The sequence below is a fragment of the Rhinopithecus roxellana genome, chromosome 12, assembly GCF_007565055.1.
Source record: "Rhinopithecus roxellana isolate Shanxi Qingling chromosome 12, ASM756505v1, whole genome shotgun sequence".
In the NCBI taxonomy this organism is placed as follows: Eukaryota; Metazoa; Chordata; class Mammalia; order Primates; family Cercopithecidae; genus Rhinopithecus; species Rhinopithecus roxellana.
This window is the reverse complement of record NC_044560.1, coordinates 113,755,618-113,761,467: the sequence shown is the minus strand read 5'-3', so window position 1 is coordinate 113,761,467 and position 5,850 is coordinate 113,755,618. Positions and strand designations below refer to the sequence as shown.

The following is a 5,850-nucleotide window of genomic DNA, read 5'->3' as shown; positions in this document are numbered from 1 at the left end:
GGCAGAGTCTGGAGTCTTTTCTGGTCTGCAGCTCCTTTGTTGTATGACTTGAACTATGCTTCCTCTTGGTGCCTCAGTTTCCCCGTTGGTAACTGGGGCATTGGCTGGATTTCAGGGCTCAACAGGGCTCCCTTTCTTGGCAGGTGGAAACTGCCATCTTATAAAGGGGAACCTAAATGCTGCCGGCTGGGACCACTGGGTGGACCGGGCCAGAGCTGAAGGCCCAGGAGAGATGGAGAGAGGTTCCATCCCGAGTGGGGCTCTTCTAGGCCCTGGAGTCTCAGGCCACTCATGCCACTACAGAGGGAGAGACAGGGGCTGCATGGAGAGGGCGTGGACCCATGAGGGGGTCAGGGTTCCCAACCCCGCATCAAGCTTTCCCCTGAACCTGGAGATCTCTCCTTTCCAAACGGGCCTGGAACCAGCTGTTGGCATCAAGTCCTTGCGCGCATGACCCAGAGAGCTTCCCCTCTCCCTCCTTCCAGCCTGCTGCTTCCATGCTAGATTCGGGGCCATGTTGCCGCAGGACTCATGGGAGGGCCGAGAGGGAGCTGCTGGCTTTTCCACCTCCGAGCCGAGGTTACTCTTAGATTCATGGGAAGCCATAAACCCGTGCCCTATTTCTGCTCTAATTGAGGCGATTTGTATTGTGACTAAAATAATCAGAGACAATTTTATTGGAATATTTTAAAAAATAATTACAGCCCATATATTTAAGTTATATAACTGCAGTGACAATTTGATTGGGTTCCCCAGGGCCCCAACTTGAAGAACCTGTGCGGGAACCACCCCATCCCTGCCTCCAGCACCCTCCACCTCCCCCAAATCTCGGGCAGAGGTGATATTGACAGATGCAGCCCCTAAGGCCTGAGGCTCGGTCAGGGACTTTCCAGTAGGCATGTCTTAAAAACTTGGGGGCAGCCATGCCAGTCCAGCGACCCCAGAGTGCCGTAGGGAGGTGAGGAAGAGCTAGGGGGGGTGCTCTGGAGTCTGGCTCAGCTCTGGCCTTTGTGGTGGGTGTCTGTGCCCTGCCATCCAGCATGCAGTCACTGACCTTCTTCTGTTCACCACATTCTTCTCTGGGGACCTCCTGCCTTTGTCCTCCTGCTTCTGAACGGCAGACTGTCCCAAAAGCTCTGCAGTTGACCAATCAGAGCATTGCATTCTCCAGTCATGGTGATTGGTTTAGGGCTAAGCACATGACCCAATCAGAGCCAATGACATTGCAGATGCCACAGATGGACTCCCGAGTGGTTGGGGATCCGGAGCCGCAGGCTGCCATCTTGCCCCAGGTGGGCACTGGAGATTGGGGCTGGTGTAGAGAAGACCCTGGCAGAGAGATGTGGATGGGGCAGGGTCCTGGTGGCATCATTTGAGATTCTGAACGTGGAGCTGGGGCTGCTTCCAGAGTTTTTGGATATATGAGCCAATACATCCCATTTTGGCTTCAACCTGCTGTAGCTGTAGGACTGTGGCCAAGAGTTATATTTCTATGAGTCCCGCAAGCTTGTTTCCCCACCTCTAAAGGGAGAGAGTAATCACTCCCGTGGCCTGTTATGCATCGTCATTATCTGTCTATAGTAGAGATATCTTGGTGTATAGCGCCAAGCAGAGGACTTGGACAGAGTTAACCACTCAATAAATAGCAGCCATAGCTGTCGTCAGGAGCATTGTGGAGCACTGGATGCTGTCGCTGGTATAAGGTGTGGGCAGAGGAGACAGGGAGAGGCTACCAGGCAATGTCCCAGCCCAGAAGGAGGCCCTGCCCCGACATGCTCGTGGGTGGCAGAAGCATAGTTCTTGCTGGCTCAGCAGTGCCTCCTTGCCTTCTTCCATCAGGGCCCCTCCTGCTCAGCCAGGGTCCTGTACTGTGCCCAAACCAGTTCTGCATTGTCCCTCCCCAAATAGCACAGGCTGGAAGGGAGGAGCTAGGGAAGTGAGGAGGGGCTGGGGATGGTGGGGAAGGGCAGCAGCCATAGCTCCAGCACAGTAGGATCTGACTATGCCCGGGAGAGCCTGGATCACTGGGTGCTGTGGTGCCCAACGTGGCTCCTTCCTCTTAGCGATCCCCCCAGCTCTTTGCTGAGCTGTTGGATGCCTCAGTGTTCCCAGGCAAATCCCCCTGGGGCTCTACCTTTGGAGCTGAGTCGTGTCTGGCCTGCACATCCACCAGCCCCGCACCACCACCGGGCACCGAAGGCCAAAAGTGGATTCAAACTCCCACCCGCTCTGAGCAGGTTTTCTCTCCTAGGGGCAGCCTTCACCCGGAAGCCACAGCTGTTAAAGCTGCTAGCGGGTGGTGGGGGCCTTGTGGCTCTGCTCCCAAGAAAGCCTTCTCTTCACTGGCTTCAAACCATCTTAGTCTTAGATAACTGCAAGGGCCTCGGGGATAGCCCCCAGGTCTACCTTGTGGGAATGACACCTTCCACTCTTGAAGGCTTGTCCCATGAGTCCACTAGTAAGGGAAGGGCTGAAAGGAGCGCTGGAGCGGAAACATTCAGCTGGCTCTTGAGTCCCCAGGCCCTCCTGACTGCACATTTTAGTGGAGACATACACACTCGCCCAGTTGCACACACTCACATATACACATATGCACACGCACACACACAGGCACACGTTCACATGGGCATGTCACACATACATGTGTGCGTGCTCACACCCATGCACACTCTCACATGGGGTTGTCACACATACACACATATGTGCGTGCTCACACACTCTCACATGTGCACAATCGCACACATGCACACTGTCACAGGGGCATGTTCACACCCATGCACACTCTCACATATGCACAGTTGCTCACATCGGCATGGTTATACACATGCATACTCACATTGTGCATGCTTACACACACACACACACTCCTACACATGTCCACACTCTTTCATGCATGCTCTCACATGAACCAAAGTACTTGTCTCTTCTGCCTACAGCAGAGCAGAGGTGTGTCCGTCGGTGCCCCATGGTGTTTCTCAGGATCCATGCATCCCAAGTACTGTGTGTTGTCAGCCAGGAGATTGCCTGCTCCTGTGTGGCTGCGTTCTCTCCAGTCCTGAAGGTCTTTATAAACATTGGTGCCACCTATCTTGCAGGACATTCTCTGCCTGGCCCCAGGAGCCTCTGCAGAGGTCGCCTGATTTCAAACATTCTCTTCTGTCATTACAGCTTATGTTCCACAGATGTCTTTGAAAATCCTGCCACCTTCACAGGCCCAGACATGAATGTGCCAAGGACATCAGGACCAGCAGGACATAAAACCCTCACGGTCACAGGGAGAAAGTCAGATCCTGGGCACCTGACACAGCCACGCTCAGATCTCAACATGTGTATGGCAATGGGTGTGATGGAGGTGCCCCCTGCCTCTGGATCTGGGTTACATGCCCCCCTTCTTTGGGTCCTAGAAGGAACAGCCTGGCAGTGGGCACACCCCTTCCTCTCCCAGCAATGACCTGGCAGACTCCCTGCCCCCAGTGATGGCCTTAGGGATTCCCAGCCATCACCCCTCTCCGGGAACCCCTCATTCTGTCCTTCCATAGGGCCACCACCCAGACAGGCCCCCTCGACCTTTCCCACCACCCTCTGCACAACTAGGGTGGGCAGTGCCCCACCCAAAGCACTGCATGCTCCCCCCACTCATTGTCACAGTAGGTACAGGACATGGGTCTACTAGATCTCAGACACTACAGTCAGTACCTGCCAGTCCATTCCCGGGAAGATCTCTGCTCCCCACCACGGTGTCACTGAGCCAATTCCTCCAGCACAGCCCCACAGAGGGAGGCCCTTTTGTGTCTTGCCCATCACCTGGCTGGCCAGATCTGCTCAGCTCTTCCCTGACTCAAGAAAGACAAGAGAGCTGTGTTAGTCCATTTTCATGCTGCTATAGAGAACTGTCTGAGACTGGGTAATTTATGAAGGAAGAGGTTTAATGACTCACAGTTCAGCATGGCTGTGGAGGCCTCAGGAAACTTACAATCATGGCAGAAGGCAAAGGAGAAGCAAGGCACCTTCTTCACAAGGCAGCAGGAAGAAGTGCTGAGCACGGGGGGAAGAGCCCCTTATAAAACCATCACATCTCGTGAGAACTCACTCACTATCACAAGAACAGCATGGGGGAGCCGCCCCCATGATCCAATTACCTCCACCTTGTCTCTCCCGTGACACATAGGAATTATAAGGATTACAATTCAAGATGAGACTTGGGTGGGGACACAAATCCTAACTATATCAAGTGCTCTGTGGTCCCAGATAAGCCAAGAAGCCTTCATGGAGGAGGTCACCCCTTCCTGTGGCCTCCAGACTCAGTGGGAGGCCTAGGTCAGGGGTCCCCTAAGGGGGCTGGCATGGATATCACATGTGCCATGGCACACCCTGAGGGTAGGCAGCCTTGAGCAGTGGGCGGGGAGCTGGGCCTGCAGGAACACAGAGCCCTGAGGTCTTGCCCTTGGATCCCTGGTCTGGGCTCCTTGGGGGCTCTGGGAGAAAGTCTTCTGTCCCCTGCTGGTGCTGGTGATGTGGTACAGATAACCTGGAAACCCTAAAAGAAGCAGGGAGGGAGGGAAGGTTGCTGAGAGGTGGTCAAAGAACCTGTTGTGTAGACCAGGGGGCCAGGGAGGTGCAAGGGGAGTCCAGGTGGGGGCTGCGGGAGGAACAGACAGCAGACTGGTTCATCCCCTGGCTCCCCTTCTGAAATCCCAGGAGATGAATAGATCCAGCCCAAAAGGGGCTTCAGGAAGACTGCTCCCAGCACCTCTGTGCTGCCAGTCCCAAAGGCACCCACCCGACCCACACACACGCCGCATCTCCACTCCTTGTATGCAGGAGGAAACTGAGGCCCAGGGACCTGGAGATGTGTCTGCTCCAGGTCACACCGTAGGCTGTGGGGGTCCAGAACCCAGACCTGTGGATTGCGCCAGGCTCTAGCCAATGACTGCTCCAAACCACTGTGCCTCCCCAGCTCTCTGACTTTCTCATCTGCAAAATGGGACATCAGGTCAGAAGGTCTTCAATACCCCTTCCAGCTGGGAGAGAGTTTTGGGACCTCTCTCTCCAGGTCTTCATGAGTCCAGCAGGAGCTCTGGCAGGTCCAGGGTCCCCTCCTTCCTTCTGCTGCCACTGCTCAGCACCCTATCCTTTTTAAAATTAGCTCTGTGAATTACAGAAGTAATACCAGCTTGCTTGTTAACGTGTTTCAAACAGCACAGAAGGGTTCAAGGTGGAAGCTGAAAGTACTCCCCAGTCTCCCCCAAATCCCCAAGCCCATCTCTGCGAGGTCCCACGTGGCCTTTGGGGAATGTATGTACTGTCCCGTCTTCCCATAGAAGCCAGAAGGGAAGTCTGGAATCAGTGAGCCAGGTATAGTCCTGAGCCCAGGCCCAGAGATCCCACAACCATGCCAGCCCCTGCCCGCACCAGCCCCCTCCCTGTGCCAGCCACCCCCCGTCTATCTATGCGGGCCTCCTACCACCAAGCCCATCGATAGGGGCTCATTATTCCGTCCTGTCTCCCTAGGATGGGGCAGAGTGACAGCTGTTCCGTGTTTAATTACCGATGGGCTGAGGCTATGCCAATCCATGAATAAAATTACAGTCGTTCTGCAATGCAAATATTGCGGGCCTCCGTCTGAGGGTGCGTGCGGGGCTGATTTTCATTGGCTGACTTTTTTAATGAAAAAAGTTTTATTACATTTTAAAGAACATTCGTAATGATGAAATTCACACACCTTAAGATTTATACAGCACTGCAAACAAGTGGCAGGAGAAAGGGAGTTATTTATAACTTCAAATAGGCTCCTATCCTCTGGTTGCATTGTTTTAGGGTGCAGAGCATTGTTAGCTGATAATTGCTTTA

The 5,850-nt window shown here is 54.2% G+C and overlaps 1 long non-coding RNA gene across 1 annotated transcript; it reads left to right on the top strand.

Moving 5' to 3' along the window:
* Nucleotides 1–3,714: 3,714 nt before the first annotated feature.
* On the top strand, nucleotides 3,715–5,608 carry LOC104659550. Its single transcript, XR_747605.2, has 2 exons — nucleotides 3,715–4,317; nucleotides 4,822–5,608. It is a non-coding gene; the product is annotated as an uncharacterized LOC104659550 (long non-coding RNA).
* The last annotated feature ends 242 nt before the right edge of the window (nucleotides 5,609–5,850 follow it).